The sequence below is a fragment of the Vulpes lagopus genome, chromosome 10, assembly GCF_018345385.1.
Source record: "Vulpes lagopus strain Blue_001 chromosome 10, ASM1834538v1, whole genome shotgun sequence".
In the NCBI taxonomy this organism is placed as follows: Eukaryota; Metazoa; Chordata; class Mammalia; order Carnivora; family Canidae; genus Vulpes; species Vulpes lagopus.
In genome coordinates, this window is record NC_054833.1 from 69237026 (window position 1) to 69255345 (window position 18320).

At 57.3% G+C, this 18320-nt stretch overlaps 1 protein-coding gene across 1 annotated transcript in view; it reads left to right on the forward strand.

Annotated features, from left to right (window-relative positions):
• The window catches only part of KCNJ12 (potassium inwardly rectifying channel subfamily J member 12), a 43919-nt gene that overhangs the window by 17831 nt on the left and 7768 nt on the right, over window positions 1-18320 (forward strand). The window contains exon 2 of the mRNA XM_041771594.1: window positions 14214-14335. The gene's annotated coding sequence lies outside the window, so the exon portion shown is untranslated. The remainder of the gene's footprint in view (window positions 1-14213; window positions 14336-18320) is intronic.

Below are 18320 nucleotides of genomic sequence, written 5' to 3' on the forward strand. Positions count from 1 at the left end.
AGAGCGCCTTCTGCAGGAAACAGTCCAGGCATGCCACTTTTTGGAGCCTCAGTCACCCTGTGTGCAAAATGGGAACAATAAGTTCAAGGTCCTAGCAGGGCCCTGTGTCCAGGAGTTCCCACAGGCCTTGCATACAGTAGGTGCTCAGCCTATGCCCACTTGGGGGTCAGGGACACATGTGGGTTCGGCAGTGCCTAGTCCCGCAGGCAGGGCTCCCTGGTGGAGGGTGGCTCTGCCTGCCGATGTGGGGGTGGAGAGGCAGGCAGGAGACGGAGACCACCTCCCAGGGGGAGCCCCCTCCGGCTGCCTGCCTCCTCCCCAGGCTACAGCTGCTGAGGCAGGAGGCACAGGCCCAGCTGATCTCCCACCCCTTAATCAGCCTGTCAGCGCTGAGGATCCGGCAGGAGCCCCCCACCAGGCCTGTGCCTGGAGGCTGGGTTTGGAGGGGGTCCCAGCCACCTGGCTCCCCTTGGCTTGGGCTGCTGGGACTGTTGGGATTGGGGGGGTGGTGCACGGGCCCCTACCCTCCTCTCTGCTTCCCCTCCTTACAACCCGTCATCCTCGGGAGATGGAGCCCAGGCAAGGGGCTCTGAGCGTGGGACCTGGGACCAGCTGTGTCAACGAGGCCAGACTGCCCGAGTGGCAGACAGTAGAGATGGTTGTGGCCCACAGTGATGGGGCCAGTTTTGGGGCAGTGGCTGTGGGCGTTAGAGATGGGGGGTGCAAGACTGTGCGTGCGCTGTGGGGGCCCTGAGCACATAGAGGGCGGATGCCTGAGGTTTGTAAGCAGATGTGAGAGATGTGTGTGCTGTGACAAGTGAAGACCGGTGTGACCTCATGGGGACAGCATGGGTGGGCGTGGCTCGTGGCCCTGCCTGGGGCCCCATCCCACCTGCTCTGACCCTCCATAACTTCTGCCCCTCTTGCCCAGCCCCCCTGCTTTCTGGGGAGGGGCTGAGGCTGCCTCCAGGCCAGGGCTAGGTTGTTATTTTCCCCCCCGGCCATCACTCTGCCACTGCTCCCTGTGTCCTGGTACCTGCAGTGCCCCACCTCCTGGGTTCTCTGCTCACCTGTCGCCCACCCTCCACCGCAGCTGGAGAGAAGCTGCAGGCTCCTGGGTCTCTGGAAAGGCCATCCCCTGGAAGCTTCTCCTGCCCCAGAGCTTTACGGGTGTTGACACTCTGCTTTCACATGATAACGCCAGAGGATGCCTTACCCTTGTCGTCCCCATTTCTGGATGAGGACGTGAGGTTCAGAGAGGTTGAAGGGAGTTTCTGGGGTGCCCAGTGCTCTTCCGAGCCCCAGTCTCAGGGTCTGGCCCTGGCTCACAGAGCAGCCCTCCGAAGCCCAGCGTCAAGGGTGCACACGGCCCACCCTTATGTTGTGGGCTGCTCCCAGGGCCAGGCCTGCTTGCCCCCGCCCCATGCTGCCCTGCCTCGTGTCCAGGAGCCCGAGTCGCTCCTTGCCTTTGGGACTCCCATCTGGGCTGACCTGCCCCTGGCTGGTGGAAGCTGGAGTGGAGGGAGGCCAGCAGGTCTGAGGCCGTGAGGCCCCTCCACCCTCTCCTTCACCAGCTGATTGCCAAGTGCCTACTCTGCCTCCCGCACCAGACTTGTCTCAGATGAGGCCACAGAGGCCTGGCCTCCACAGGTCGGCCTTTTGGGTCTGAGGCCAACCCGTGCGCCCTACTCCTCCTCTGTCCCATCCCCACACTGAGTGCCAAAGGCCCGTCTTTGCAGAAGGATGCTTCTGCAGGCTCTGAGGGGTCACCAAGGGGCACTGCTGGTCATGAGTGCTGGTCTCTCTTGCCACCCCATGGGCTGGAGCAGAGAGGGGAGTCTGGATCCGGGCTGTGGCCCACATAAAGTCTCCAGTGTTCTCAGGCCATCTCCCTGGGTCTCAGTTTCTCTTCTGGAAAATTATAGTATCTACCTCAGAGGACTCTGTTGTGCTTGTCCACGCAGAGAGGGTCTGGGGTGTAGTACATGCTCAGTAAACATGAACTCTCATTGTAGATCATTGTTGTTCTGAACGCAGACACGGAGCCCTTACTCTGTGCCTGGCCCTGTGCTGGGTGGTTCCAGATATGCATCAAGGACTAGAAGGTCAGCTTGAGGCTGAGGATAAGGGAAGGGGTGCCTGGTGTGGTCAGGGCTATCTCAAAGAGAAACCCAAGAACTACAGAGGGTTAGGGGAGTCCCCAAACCCATTCCGGGAGCCTGAGGGACAAGCCAGAGGTCAGCCAGGAGGTGGGCACTCTGAGGGTTAGGGGGAAAGCCTGGGTAAAGGCCTATGGAGATGGGATCTGCTGGGGGTTCACTATGTCCAGAGATCAACTGTCAGAAAATTTCAAGTCATTTTGTTTCCAGAAACTCTTTCTTGGCCCTGCTGGGGCCATAGCCAAGGGATGCCTGAAGATGGTTGAGGACCCCTGGAACTGGCCAGCGGGCACAGAGGCCATGAACACAGTGTGATCAGTGCTGGGGTCCATGGGCCTCTTCCCTCCATACCCCCAGTGCCTGGCACAGAAATACTGCTGCTGCTAATCATGGTGATAGTGATAATAATGCTTCTCTATGAACTCATTTGTCATCACAGCAATCCCCTCTTGTTACCTCTGTGTTACAGAGGGGGAAACTGAGGCCCAGAGTGCTGAATCACCTGGCCAAAGCCTCACCACATCTGAGGGACAGAGCAGTTTGAACATGGTCAGTGCTCAGGCAGGGGCCATGGACTGGACCAGGGAGCGAGCAGGGGTGTTGTGGCTTCAGTTTGGGCAGGGTGGGTGGGACTCTCCTCCTACCCCGGCATTGTCCTGTGTGTGGCCCACACACAGCCTGCCCTCTCTGGGCCCTGGACGTCCATGGCCAGCCTGGGACTCTTTCTGCTCCCCAGTTGGGCCACAGTCTTGCTGTCCTTTGTCCCTGCTGAGCCTGGCATGCTGGCCTCACTGGGTCCCTAACAGGCAGATAATGGCCAGGGGTTGCTCGGAGGTGCCTGCTGCCCTGGCCTTGGAGTTGAAATGGGAGTGAGGGGCTGGTTGCCTCCCCCAAGTGCTTGCCAAGGTCAGAGATGAGTGCTGTACACACCTGGGCTTGCTTTGTGCCCATGGTCCTATGGGGAAGGAGTGACATCCTCAGTTGACAGGCAGGAAACCGAGGCTCAGAGAGGGGCAGCCAGGTGCCCCAGATACGTAGCCAGGGAGTCACAGAGCTGGAATTTGAACCCAGAGCTGGCCCACTGGAAAGCTTGTGCAGTCTGGATTCAAACAGGTGCACTACCTTGGGCTTTGCAAATAATGTGAATGCATGGTGGCCACTTGCTGGGTGATCACTGCAGGCGGGCCTTGTGCTGTCTACCAAGTCCTCACATGCCCACTCCAGGCCTCAGAGGCACATCAGAGCCCATCTTACAGATGAGGATGCTGAGAGGCCCGAAAATAGGGCCAATCTGTCTGGCAGGATTTGGGATTCTAGCCAGCTCCGCTTCCATGGGTCTCCAGGAAAGCTGGGGGTTAGGGGATGCCCTGGGAGTGGTCAGGGGGGTTCCAGAATTCCCCAGCCCAACGTTGATGAGGCCTGGCCTATCTGGCTGCATGGGGGCTCCTTCTCTATGAGGACGATGACAAGAGGGTAGCACTCTGATTCGAGGGTCCTTCACACCTGCTGACAGCTGGAGTTGACAGCTGGAGTTAGGAGAGCCAGCCAACCTAGGCCTCCCCTTGGCTTCTGGGCATTGAGGTAGGGCCACCCCCTGGCAGGTGAGGGGACCCTGCATGGCTGTGGCTTCAGATGGCAGTGGGCACTGACTGTACTGGGCCATCCTCATTTTCCCAGGGGCTGCTCCCCAGACACCTCAGTGGGCTCACCCAAGGCCTGGATTAGAGCACTGATCATTCAAGGTCATCTGGCTTCCATTCCCGGCCATTGACCCTGAGCAAGTCACGTCACTTCTCTGAGCCCCATGTGCTTACCTGTAGAACAGGGCTCATGCGAGTACCTACCTCGGGTACTGGCTTCTGTGTAGGTTGGTAAGGGTCGCTTGTGACAGGGTCTGCCGAGGTGCAGAGGGCTGGGTCCCCCGCCCGAGGTCTCGGCACAGGCTGCTCAGGGGCTGCTCTGGGACCCAGGGAGGCCAAATGTCCGGCGGGGCTGCCTGCCAGTGGGGGGGCCGTGCCGCCGGCAGAGTGTGGCCTAGGTAAGCGGTCACATGAGGATAAGCGCGGCCCTTTCCTGTGAGGCCTGGTGAGGACACAGCGGGCGGGCAGGATAAAGCCCCGTCCTGCCCCGTCCTGCCCCGGCTCACAAGGCCGGCGCCCTGCGGGGTGAAGGGGACCTGGGACTCGTCCTGCCTGAGGGCCCCCGTTGGCCGCCGCTGTGGGGGTTCTTGGGCCCGGGCGGCCGCGGGGAGCACATGGGCGCGGTTCCTGCCCGCCCCTCGCTGGGAGTATTTATAGCCGGCAGCGGCGCTTGGCGGGGAGGGGAGGGGAGGGGAGGGGAGGGGAGGGGAGGGGAGGAGGCGAGGCGAGGCGAGGCGAGGCGCCGTCCCTGCCGGGCGGGCTGCGCAGCAGCTAGGGGCTCATGAATAAGTCATCGCAGGATCTGGGCTAATGGCCTGGCTGGGGGGCAGCGCGTGCAATTAGCGCACTAATTGTCCAGAGAGGGTGACTTGTGTGTGGGCCCGGCCCAGTGTCCCCGGTTTGCAAAGTGCCTAGTGTCTCCCTCGGGCGCCCTCTTCTGGGGCTCGGTGATCTGGGCGTGGGCTCCCATTTCTGGCCCTCAGGGCCTATGGCCCCACCTGGTCCCTGCTTGCTGTCCTGGGGTGGGGGGGGGGCCCTACATGGGGGATACTTAGCAAGCTGGGCCAGGTATGGGACCCTGGACCTGCGCCTCGGCTCCGGCAGCGCTCAGCTAGCTCAGCGACTGGACCCTGGACCCAGTGGGGGTGGGGGAGCTGTGAGCAGAGCCTGGGGGTAGGGGCTGAGCTTTGCCCCCTCCCAGCCCTCCAGCTCCTTTTCTTTCCCCCAGCCTCTTTGCAGGGGTTTGGTTTTTTTTTTTTTTTACTTTGAACCAAGGCTGTCCCAGCTTAGCAGGCTCCTGCCCTGTTGCCAAGGTGACCAGGCCATCTCTGCCATCCCATGACCACTGCCAACCAGGGTTGGGTGACGGACTGTAGTGCGTGCATGTGCACCTGCCCTGAGCAGACATGCATGTCTGTGCCACGCCTCACAAAGCTTAAACATTATATATAAAATACACACACACACACACACACACACACACACAGCTGTGTGCAAGAGCAGACACACAGGAACCTATACTGTGATGTCCAACCCCAGCACAAACGGCAGCACAGATCTGTCCTTGGGAAAGCACAGCCCCGTGTGTGTGTGTGTGTGCAGTGCACAACACACAGTAGACTGCACAGGCACCTGTGTGCCCCTGCAGAGGAGCAGGGGCACACAGAGCCGTGCACACTACACGCATGTGTGCAGTGCCGTGCGTGAGACACAAGCTCCCGGGACTGTCCACTTCCTATCTCCCACTTCTGTGCACATGCTAACTCTGCAGGAGTGCCTCCTCAGGTCACCAGAGCTGCCTACAGTTGCAGCCCTGGGAATTAACACCTCCTAGTCACTCCTCCCCCAGCTCCCCTTGCCTCCCAGGCCCTGTACCCCTTGGTCGGGTAGACACCGTCAGACCACTGCAACTCCTCCTTCCCACAACACTACAGACCCCTCTGGGATCATCTTTGCCCCCTGGGGGAGATAGCCAAGGCACCAGTGGGCTGGAGCCTGGGTTCCCTTGGCAGGGACTCATTCATCAGCACCCCTCCAACTTGCTGCCATCCTTCCCCTGTATTTCCTCAATCCCGGGATCACTTCCCAAATAAATTTCCTGCTCCCAAATCCTTCACTCAAGGGGAAATGTAAAGGGAGGTCAGGTGCCTACACATCACTGATCCTTCTAGAAAAACATGCACCCATACCCCAGACCTTATGTCCATGTAAGGATATGCCTCATGTGAGCACCTACTGGGTGCTGGACCCCTGATCTGGGCCCTGTGCACAGTTTAACTCTATTAATTCCCCACCAATTGTATCAGGCAGGCAATAAAATTAGGCCTGTTTAACCGATATGGAAATGGAGGCAAAGATTAATCCTATAATTATGTATCTTAAAGCTGGAGGCAGGGCAAGCTGGAACGGGCAGGGACAGAGTGTGGGAAGAATCTACAGCCCCCCAACATCTCCCTCCAGCTGTCAAATGCTGACGTGAGAAGGGAGGTACGAAGTAGCTTCATCATCCTCCTTGCTTCTGGCCACATACCCCACCTCCCCCACTGGATACACATGACCTCTCCAGGATACCTAGCCTGAGGAGGAGACAGCCTTCCAGGACTGGCTGGCCTGTGGCTTTGGTGTGCTGGGTATTCTCTCTGACTCTGATTCTTCTAGGGGCAGGACATCCAGGCAGTGTCTCCAAGTAGTGTTGAGAGGCACATACAGTAGGTGCTAAATAAAAGCTTCAGATATGAGAAAGCTTTTCCTGGAGTTCTCAGTGGCTGTCCCACCTGCCTTGGACAGAAACCTGATGTTCACACATCCTGCTCCAGGACAAATGCCCGCAAACATACTTTATCCTCTTGGACACAGGCGAGGAGAGGACCAGTGGCTCAAGGTCACACAGCACAGCCAGAGCCGAATGGGTTGGGCACCAGTCCCCTGCCCCAGCAGCCCTGGGCTCTCAAGCAGCCCCTGCCTCCCCGCAGCACTAGTTGGCTATGAGGGAGAGGCGGACAGCAGCACACGGCCAGGGAAGTTTCGCTGTGGGAGGTGGTCCTGAGACCCTTGGGACAACTGTGGTTTCTCCTAGAGACTTTAGGGCCAGGCTGGTGTGGTCAAGTCCAGACTCTCTGTTCCCATGTCCCTGGAAGTCCTGGATTCCCATCCCCTCTGCTCGGGACCAGCTGTGTGGCCGTGGACAAGGTGCTTGCCCTCTCTGAGCCCATCTCTGGCCTCTGTCAAGAGGACTGACCCCATGCATTATAGTAGTGTATGTCACAGTGTTGGGCGTGCCTGATGCATGGTCTGGCTGGCTGGGGGTGCCTTGACGCCCACTCGCTCAGGATAATATATTTGTATGCGTGAGCGAACCCACACAGGACCACAGAGGAAACCCGAAACCTGAACTATTGATTGACGCGTGATGTTGGAACGGGTGCTACAGCAACTAGCATGCTGTTGCCTAATAACACTTTGGATAGCAAGACCTGGCGGAGGGAGGCCCGAGTACCCCCTGCGCAGGGCGCCAGGCAGCTGGGCTCTGCTGCCTCCACTTGTCACAGAGGGAGTGGTACATTTTGCAGAGAGAAAAGGGGAAAAGTGTTTCTCCCATCAAGTTCGGAGAGCCCTGGATTTCAGTTTTGGGCCACAACATGGAACTTACCAGAATGTGCTTGGTGTGGCAGGGACCACATAGCCCTGCCCCCACCCCGCAGAGTCCTCCAGACCCCTCGACCCCCGTCTTTCCCCTCATTTGTTTTGCTTCTCATGTCCTTGGGCAGGCCTCATGAGGGTTTGGGGAGCAACACAGGTGGCCAATGCTGTGATCTCTGCTTCAGTTTGCGTGGCCGTGGCAGGGAGAAAGGGTTCCCTGCATCTTCAGCCCCACCTACCTGGCTGTTCTGGGGAGGCAGGTATTGTGATGTTTCCCAGCAGGGTCTCATGAGGGGTAGGAGGACCCCTCAGCACCCCAAGGCTTGGCCTGGAGCCCCCATGCTGACATGGCAGAGAGCTGATATTTCCTGTTCTGTTGGCTTGCCTGGAGCTCAGAGGGGGCTCTGATGATGACAGCCAGGCCCCTGCTCCCTGCAGGGCTGCACTGCTTGGAGCAGTTAGTGGGGAAGGAGGTGGGCGACTCCCATTCAGGCCACAGTCTTCTCCCTGAGACAAAATGAATAACACCCAGAAGAACCTCTCGTTTGGCAGATGGGGAAACTGAGGCCAGACGGGGCAATATCCCATGACAAGTTCTGACGGAAGTGGTCTTGGGATGGACTGCAGATATTGCCTGCTGTCTTGCAGTGCTGGCACAAGGGTAGTCCTGGGTCACAGTGGCAGATTCAGGAGGGGCCTCCTGAGGCTCAGTCCCCATTGCCCTCCTTAGTCTTTTCCAGAACCTGGCCCCATGCTCAGGGCAGTCAGACCCGGGCCCTGGCCTCAGAGGGCCCCTGGCCTGGTGGGGGAGACTGAGAGGGGTACGTAATTGCCACCCAGCATGGTCTGACCGAAGATAGAGGGAAGCACAAGGGGTGGAGACTTTGAAGTGGGTGTTGAAGGATGTGTAGGAGTTTGAGGGAAGGTAAGGAAGAGAAGACATTGGGCAGAGGGTCTGGCATGTGGCAAGGCAAGGAGGTGGGAAGCATTTCCTCTGTGCACCATTTCTGGGGCATGGGCTATTACTGCCACTGGCAGTGAGGAAGAAGGGGCCCAGGGGCTCTCATGCATCCAGAGGGCTATGTGTCCCCACCAGGTGTTCTCTCTTTCTGAGTTGATCCTGTCCCCTCTTACTTCCTCCCCTCTCCCTGGCACACTCAACTCCAGCCCCGCCACTCTCCCTCCGGGTCCTTGAACACATGGAGCAACATTCCAGACTCCGTGTCTTCACTGTCGCTGTTCCCACTTCCAGGAGTTCACAGATGCTCTCCTTCTGCAGGTCCCAAGTCAAGTGTCACAGTTGTCCTTCAGGCAAGCTGAAAAACCTCCAGGATACTGCCCACCCTGCCTCTGGAATCACCGGGGGTTGCCCCAGGCACCCTATCTGCATCTCGCAGAGGCTCAGCAGATACCTGCTGACTGACTGAGTGCATAACTGTTAAGCGCCATTGTGGTGAGCATGTGAAGGCCTGGGGCCTTGGTAGAGCTCCCAAGCCTAAGCTGGGGTGAAATGCTGGTCCCTCTAGAAAGCCTTCTCTTTTCTGGACTCCTCCTCTTAGAGCTTAGCCTCCTGCCCATGCCAGAAGGAACCCCAGGCCCCTCAGAGGTCTATCAGCAACCCCCCCCCCCCCAGGGCATTTTCTATTCCCCAAATAAAGCTACATTTACCAAATAAGGAGGCAAAAAAGGGGGAAGAAAGACAACTGTCTCTGTGTGCCCCTCAGCAGATCATTAGGGTCACTGGGGGACTGAGGCCAGGGTCTCAGGCTCTGATTTGCCCAGCTTTATCCTGGACAAGCGTCACATGGGGCTCAGCCTGTTAGGAAGAAATATGGCTCCCAAGGTGGAGCCTTTTCCCTGATGGGGTCAAGGCAGGTCTGGAGGGCTCATCAGGGAAGAGGTGGCTGGAGCACAGAGGGACCAGAGGCAAGACACCTGGCTCAGCTCGTGGATGGTAACCTTGGACATGGCCATGCTCTCTCTGTGCCTTATTTACTCCTCTGTCAAAAATGTTTGTGTTATTCCACCTGGAACATTCTCTAATGCGGTGCCAGGTATTCAGCCAAAGTCAGGCACTCTGTTCCAGGGCCCGAGACATTGGAGGACTCAGCAAGGAGCAACAGGGGAGCCGGGGGAAATCTTGGAAGGTTTTATAGAGGAAGTATCCTTGGAGCTTGAAGGATGCATTGAGTTCTGGAAGGCAGCTCAAGGCATTCCACTGGGAGGGGCCATCTCACGTTGACGTTGTGAGGTATGCACATTCCTGAGTCATCAGTCACTGGGGGTCACATGATCCTCAGCGGAGAGCCCAACTCTAGCACTCTAATATTCCTATTGCGTCCTTTTCTGTTGTTGATTTATAAGAACTCTTTCTATATTAAGCACAACAGTCCTTTTTTTTTTTTTTTTACAACAGTCCTTTTTATAACACATTTTCATTTACCTTTTTGCTTGTGATAGGTTTTGATAAGCAACATCATAAATATTTTTGTGTTGGTGAATTTTCTGCCTTTTATTTTCACAGTCTTCTTTGTCCCAGGCTGTTTCTTGTCACACGCTGAGTGCTTAAGCAATGTCTAAGGGATGCCTGGGTGGCTCAGTGGTTGAGCATCTGCCTTTGGCTCAGGTCATGATCCCAGGATCCTGGGATGGAGTCTCGCATAGGGCCCCCTGCTCAGCGGGGAGTCTGCTTCTCCCTCTCCCTCTGCTTCTCCCCTTACTCACGTTGTCTCTCTCACCCACTCTCTCTCTCAACTAAATAAATTTTTTTTAAAAACTTTATAAAAATTTTAAAAAGAAATCTCTGAGAGTCCAATTAAGTTGTAAGTTGAAAAATTACAGCTGTAAGAATAGAGGCCATGGTGCCTTTGCTCACTGGGATCCTCCCCCTGGGGTTCCTTCCCATTCTTTCCCTCTGTTCCTTCCTGCCTGCCTGGAGCCTATGCCCCCTCTCTAAAGTGAGTTGGGGATCAGATAATGTGATGATGGCAGTGTGGGGGTGGGGGAGAACCAGGAAATTTCCAGCGGGGCAGCCTCCCTGTATTCACTTGCTCAATACTTGCATGAGGTGGAAACTATTATTAATCCCATTTTACAGGTGAGAAGATGGGCTCAGAAAGGTTATAGGACTTGCCCCAGGTCACACAGGAAGGCACAGAGATAGGATTTGAACCCAGGCCATATTTCCCCAGAGCTCATACTTTCACATATCCTTCTGGCACCTCATTGCCCTCAGATCCAGTCCAAGGTCATTAATATGATATCCGGCACCTCTCAGGTCCTCCGTGTCTTCTTCTGTGTTACAGCGTGGCCCCAACATCTCAGTCACACAGGATCTGGAGTGTTGGGCTAGCAAGGGCCAGCCCCCGGGGTTTTAGATAGGAACCGGGAGGCTCAGAGATGGAGAGAGCCTTGTCCAAACCCCAGTGTGTAAGGAGCAGAGCCTCAGTGGGACTCTTGAGTGCTCCCCCCGGGGTTTCTCCTGCTGCTTCCTCCAGGAAGCCCCCCTGCACCGTGACTGGGTTGACTCTCCCCTGGGGTCCGAGGACTTTGCCTGTGGCAGGCCCTCAGCAAAGATTGGCGGCAAGAGGGAGGCCCAGAGAGGGCAGACACCTGCCCCAGGTCACACAGTGGGCGGGAGCAGAGCTGGGGTCCTGTGAAGCCCCTAAGACCTTCTAGGTTCTGCGTGCCCCTGGGATAGGACACTGGGGATGGAGCAGTGTCTATAATGGCCACTCTAGGAGAGAGTGCCCAGGGGCCTCTGTCCTCTGCTGCTCCTAGGGGCTCGGGGCCAAGGACACCCTGTCTCCCTCCAGTCCTCACCTGCTGTAGAAGGATGTTCTCAAGATAAAAATACCCTCTGAAACATTCCCCAGTGTCTGGCACGAACTGTCGTCCGTCCTGGGGGCCAGAACCTCCTGCCCCAGCTTCACCTTGGGGCCCAGAAGGCAGATGTCCACTCTTCCTGGGCATTTGGCACAGCCTGTGCCCGGGAGCCGTGTGTCCCGCCCCTGTCACTGGGCCGCGGCGGCTAGTGGCTGTCAGCCCGCCCCGGGCACCCCAGGCCAGGGGAGCGGCCGCAGGCTCCGTGTGCGCCAGGTCCGCGCTCCCTTCGGTGCCTGTTGGGAGGCGTTCGGGAGGATCACATGGGACCGCGGGGGGCCGCAGGGGTGTGTGCCGCGTTCCAGCCCTGCCGGAATCCCACTTGGGCGCCGGGGACACCCGAGGGGCCCCGGCATCGCCCCGGCTGCGCGGGCGGGCCCTGCCTTCACTCCCGGGCCGGCTCCCCGAGGTCGCGGGCTCTTCGGACTTTGGGAACGAGGCTGAGGCCCGGGAAGGGCCCTTCGTGCGCGGGGGTCAGCCAGGCCCTTGACGAGGGCCCGGGGCTCGCTGCCCCCTCGGAGCCCCCTCCAGGAGGCCTGTGCGTCGCCGGCTGCCCCCCCCGCAGGGCCCTTCGGGTCCAGGCCCTGTGCCCAGAGCCTGAGCCTCCGAATTCCTCGGCGGCCGGGGCAGGCGGCATCCGCCCGTTTTGTGGAGGAGGAAGCCCGGCGTCAGGAAGGGGAAATGCCTGGCCCTGGCCCCGGGCGGTGTCGGCCCCAGCGCTGGCTGACAGACTGGCACGGGCAGGGCTAGTGGGGGAGCCTCGGTGTCCGGCGGCCCTGCCCTCACTTGGCGGGAGTCTGAGGGCCAGTCTGGCCTGTCTGGGCTCAGCCGCTCCTGCGTTATGTGGGAGCCTCGGGCCCCCACCCCACCTCTCCCAGGCAGGACTGTGCCCTGTGCCCCAGGAGGCATTTGGTGATCTTCAGGGGTTGGAATTCATATCATGGGCTGCTGTGGCCATCCCGGGGTGGCGGGGGCAGCATTGGACGGGGTGTCCAGAGACCTGGGTTCTTGTGTCACAGCTGCCACTTAACCCCAGTGCAGCTTTGTGACCTTGGGCAAGTCACTCCTCTGCTCTGGGCCTCTGTTTCCTTGTAGAGTGGAGCTGATTTTGCCCACCTCACAGGTGAGAACAAATGTGGCTGGATTTGTGGTCTGGAGAGAGCCCCTTTAGGAGCTAGGGCATCAGGAGCAAGGGGAAGAGAGCCTGGGCAGGTCAGGTGACAGGTGACCAACAGGAAGTGGGGAGGGCAGGCTGTCTCACATCCTTCTCCCTATAAACTTCTTTGGCTCCCATTGCCCTGTGACATCTCCTTTTTTGGAGTTCCAGCTCAGGGTGACCCAGGGCAAGTGACTTAGCTTCCCTGAGCCCCAATTTCCCTGTGTGGCCAGCCAGGAGAGGCATCGCTCCTTCAAAGTGGGGCTGTGAGGGCTGGAATAAACGAAGCCAGGAGCTAAGCCCTCAGGGCTGGGCACGGTATAAGCCCATTTCAGGGGCAGGGCATAAGATCAAGGACTTGGGCACAGGTCCTAGCCATGGAGATTCCCAGCTGTGTGACGTGCTTCTACAGTGGAGCTGCCCTAAGGCTCAATCTCCCCACCACTTTAAAATTATGAGGGCTAAGAGATGCAACCTGCAGACCTATGGCATCTGCTTAGGGCATGATGAGGGACAGGGAAGTGGGGGGCTGAGAACTGGGACTCTGTCCCAGTTGAGATGAGAGTCTGGAAGGTGAAGAAGGACCAGCAGGACATTCCCTTATGGAGTAAGCAGACGCCCAGAAGGGAGAAGTGAGTCAGCCAAGGTCACACAGCTTGTGACAGGCAGTGGACTTGAACCTAGGTCTGTGTGCCTCTAAACCCACGGCTGTCACCTGCCCCAGGAGGCTTATGATGTGGGGCTGACTCACCCACAGTTCCTTGATCCCAGCCAGAAAAGCCAGTGCGACTGTGGATTACAGCCAGCTCAGCTGTGACGGGGTGGGGCCCGTGATCTCAGAGGCTGGGAGGTGGGGGAAGGTGAGAAGGGCCAGGCAAGTCGGCTTGCCTCTGGGAATTCATGGAGCCCCTTCCCGCCACACAGCATACTGGGGGAAAAGTAGGGGGCTCCTTTGACAGTGGGAAAATGATGTTTGTGGGTTGCTGGGACCACCCAGGATGCACGAATGCCCAAGGCAAGTCTCTGAGAAGCTACTGACATGCACTCATCCATATAGCCATTTACCCACCTGTCCACTCATCTGTCTATTCATCTCTCCCGCTCACTCAACCACTTCATCCATCCATCCATTTACCTGCTCATCTCTCTACCCACTATCCATCACCCATCCATCCACACACCCACCCACCCATCCATCCATCATCCATCCATCCATAATCCACCCACCCACCCATTGGTAATCCACCCACTTACCCAACCACACACTCACTCCCCTACCCATAATCCACCCACCCCTTCCATCCATAATTCATCCATCCATCTGTCTGTCCTTCTGTCCATCCACACTTGAACCCTGGGGTTTGCATTGGGTAGGCTCTGCAGGTGGTGGCTAGGAGTATAGTATGATAGAGACCTGAGTTCCTCTGCCGCATTACCCACCTCTCTGGAATGCGACCAACAATTGTTCCAACCAAGTGGGGTTGTTGTGAGGATGACATGAGCTAATCTCTGTAAAACACCCACCACCGTGGGTAGGTACTGACAATTGGTAGGTACTCCAAGTTGCGAAGGTGTGGGTATCAGAGGTGTGGGCTGGAGGCCTCTTCCACCTCCCATGGGACCCTGAGGGAAGCTGCAGAAGTGGGGGTTCAGGTGGAAATTTCAGACTTTTGAACCCTTGCTTTTGAGGAGAGCAGTACCATCTATAGTAATTTGGCTTTGCTCTGTTGACTTTAGGGTCTTCTAGTGACCGATTCCTCTCCAGCTGGGGTGCAGGAAATGGAAGCTGCTGCTGACACAGCCTTGAAGACAGCCACTTGCCTGCTCAGCACTGTTACTTAGAAGATAGGATTCAAGAGGTAAGATGAAGGTCACTGATGTGCATCTACCCATCTAGCCATCCACTCAACTAAATACTCCTCTGTCCATTTACCTCTCCAGCCTCTCATTCACCCATTGTCCATCCACTAGTTCCGCATATCCTCCCATGTGTCTGCCATCTACCTGTCCACTCATTTCCCCAACCCACCTAGCCATCTTCACTTCCACATATTCACGCATTTCCCAACCATTCACTCACCATCCCAGCCATTCATCCATGCACCCAAGTACCCATCTGTCCTTCCCTCCACCAGCCATCCATCTAGTCATCCGTCTGTTTGCCCACCCACCTGTCCATCCATCTATCCATCTCTTCATGCACCCAAACCATCGAATGATTTTCTATTGACTTAAGTCATTCATCTTTCTGTTTCCCACCTATCCACTCATCCATCTGCCATGTCTTCATCATGCATACCACCACCCATCTGTATTTATATGTGTCACCTCATGCACTGTTCCGTCGTGCTCCTCATCCATCTGCTATTCCGCTGCATAGTCCCTCAGCCTTTTATCTGGACAATGAGCGTTTCCTGGGTGTCCTCTCTGGGCTAGGCCTGTACCAGCCTGTGTAGGCCTCTGAGGTTGGCCAGAAATGCGGCCTGGGCAAGGTCAACTCTTATACCAGGTAGAAGGGGCTTCTGGTCATAACAGGAAAAGCCCAGGGCCAGAGGATCCAAAAGGGCTCTGTGGCAATGGTGGCCTTCAGATGATTCCTGACAAGTGGGAGGATTCTAAGCATTCACATTAGGTATGATTTGGGAGTTGGACCACATGCGACAGAGGGTCGCCACAGCACAAGCCCTTAGAGGCCTGTTGGTATGTCAAGACAGGAGTGGCCTGAACTGGAAGGAGGATGTGGGTGAGCAAATGGTGGACAGCTTTGGCAGTTCAGGAGACAAACCACACAGGCAGGACCTGGTGACGGAGTGGATATGAAGGCTGAAGGAGAGAGAGGAGACCAGGTTTCTGGCAGCTCAGGCAACTGGGGAAGTGACCAGGTTACCAAAAGACTCTATGAGGAGGGAAAGGGGGAGGAGGAGGTCCGAGGAGGGGGATGGAAGGAGGGACAAGGAAGAAAGGAAGAAGAGGGTGAGAAAGGCGAGGATGAGGGGAAGGAGGGGGAGGTAAAGAGGCTTAGGAGAAGAAGAGGAGCCATGTTGGCCACATGGTGCTGTGGGACATCCCGGAGGCAAGGCTAGGGTCTGGGGAGATAGGATAGAACAGGCACCCCAGAGTATGGCTGTCAGGGGCTGGGAGCTGCCCCCTCCAGGAAGGTTGTTCTGGGGGCATTAGTTCCCTGCCTGTCCAGTGCATGAGCAGAGTGTATACCAGTGGCCAAAGAGAGCTTTCGGGCAGAGACTAGGGTCAGTAGTGGCTGGAAATGAGCACCCAGGAGTGGGGAAGGCCTGGGCTGCGGGCGGCACACCCACCACATCCGGCGTCACACTAACTTATTGTGACTGTTTCTGTCCTTGCACCTAGCATGGGTTTGGCACAGAAGAGCTGTGTGGTGCTGACCCCGAATGCGTGTAGGCTGCGCTGTGTGCTGTGGGCAAAAGCGGTCTGTGCATTGGGGACGGGAGGGGGATTCGGGGCTCCCCACTGCCGGTGAGGTGCTTGCCCCGCTGCGGTGCGCTCTGCGGGCCAGGCCAGGCCTGCCTCTCACGTCCTGCTATGTGACCTAACGGGGGAGCCCTTCTTCCTGCCTACAAAGTAAAGATGGGAGCCTTTAGGCACTTTTGCGAAACCTGCTGCGTATGTACTAGATGAGGACAGGCTCCGAGGCCTTCCCAGGACACGCGAGAGGTTCTCTGGCGGGTTAGCGACGTCTGCCACCGGCACGGGCTAGACGAGGAGGTGCCAAGTGCATGTGGGTCACACGCTGGCTTTCCCTGAGCCAGGTGATCTCCAGGGATTCGTTCTGGTCATCAGCTTTGAGCAGGAGGCAGTGAGTGCCCCATCCCTGGACATTCGAAGCGAGGGCAGAGTGGCCCGGGTCAGGGCTGCTGCTGACAGGCTTCCTTCTGCTTCTAGTGCCGAGACTGGCGGCTGCTTGTGTGTCTTCTTACCACACGGTGTGGCAAGGGCCTGGAGGCCTGCGATGGGAATTCATGTCCTGCCTACAGTCCGGCCCTGGGGGTGGTGGGGGTTGGCTTCTCTCCCACCCTCTAGTCTGGAAACTTGCTGCTTCATGGCCATGTGATCCTGGGCAAGTGACTCAGTGTTTCTGAGCTTCAGTTTCTTCATCTGGAAAATGGAGCTCATAGTCATAACGTTGTCGAAGGGATTAAGGGAGATAATTAGAGCTCTCAGAAGCTGGCCTGGCCTGTAGTGAGCACTTGGTCTGCATTGATCACTACACTCCTGCCTTTCAACGTACTCTGGCCAACTGAAAGGCCCAGGACCTAGGGTGCTTAAGCCCCTCCTGCTCTGGGCTCCCTCCATTGGCTCTTCCAGTTAGTGCTTCTTGACATCTGAGAATGTGGGCCCAGGCCTGGCCCTCATTCCCTCCCGGATGTCACTGAAACCTGAGGTGCCCAGAGCTTCAGGTGACAGGGCATGGGGTGTTCTCCTCCATCCGGAGGCACCTCCTGGTGATTCTTGGGCCCCACCTTGGGTCATGTGGGAGCTGCCTCTCTAAAAGCTCCCAGCCCAGGCTGTGTCGTGCTCTGAACACCCTGGTGGCTCGGAGTCGGCGTCCACAGATGCCGTGGCCAACAGGGCAGTGGGCTCAAGGGACAGCCAGGCTGGGGACAGCTTCTCCATCACTCAGAGGTATCTGGGTCCACGCTCTTCACCACCCCTTCTCTGCCTGCCGGACTCACTTCGCTCCCTATCTCCAGTGCGGAAGTCACATCGTCTAGTTCAGGTAGCAGACCCTGGGGCGCCTCTCCTGTTCCCTTCCAGAGAAGGCCTGGGATCCCCTCTAGCCAAGCCAAGCATCTGCCAACAGTGATCCTAGCTGTCATCTTTAATGTCTTATCCAAGCCCATGAGCTGCTGTGTGACCTGGGACAAGTCTCAGCCATAGTTCTCAGATCTAGGAAATGGGAAGTTGGCCTCCTAACTTGCTGAGGCCTCTTCTAGCAAAACAAATCTAACAATATTTCTTACCTGATCTAACCATATGCATCCATTGAGCAAGAGCCAAAGAGGCCTGCATGTCCCTGGTTGAGGATGTTGTCCCACATTTCTTACACCGAGTCTTTAAAGATTCCACAGCTGTGTGAACTTCCTGCCACATCTGCGTTTGTGTGCATGGAGTGTCCTTGGGACGTTTGGCAAGTTTGTAGTGCTGGGGTTTCTACTTACGGGCCCTCTTCTGGGTATTTCTTTATGGTGCTGCACTCACCAAGAGCCTGGGAGGGGCTCCTCACACCCCTAGCAACACACCCACACACGCACGCGCACACACACACACACACACACACACACACACACACACGGCAGAGTGGGGCCACAGGAAGCTGAGGACTGGACCTACACAGGGAACTGCCAAGTCGCTGTAATCCTTAGTTTCTGGGTGCCTTTGGACAATGACTGCTCATATTCTCGGTTTCTAGCTGAGAAACAGCAGAGCAGAGTGTGAACGTGACTTTGTTGATTTTCTGTGTGGTTTGAGGAGGAACACCAATGGAAGAGGGCGTTCCCAAGCCTGTGTGACACGGTCTGGGTGGGTCCCAGTTGCCCAGCCCAGGCACAGACACCAGGAATCATTGCAGCTCCCTCACCTGCCTGGAAGCTGGCCGGGTGCGAGGCTCCCCAGCGGATGGGAGCAACGTGCCAGGCTGGGCTCTCTGGCCTTTGATTCTTCCAATTCTGTCCCTTGCAGGCCTCCAGCTGCTTAGAGCTCCAGTTGGAGCAGCCATGACCCGTTGGACATCCCTCAAGGCCTCCAGGTCACATAAACCTGCCCCCTGCGGTCTGGTGGCCTCCTGCCAGCATCCAAGTACCCCAGCCC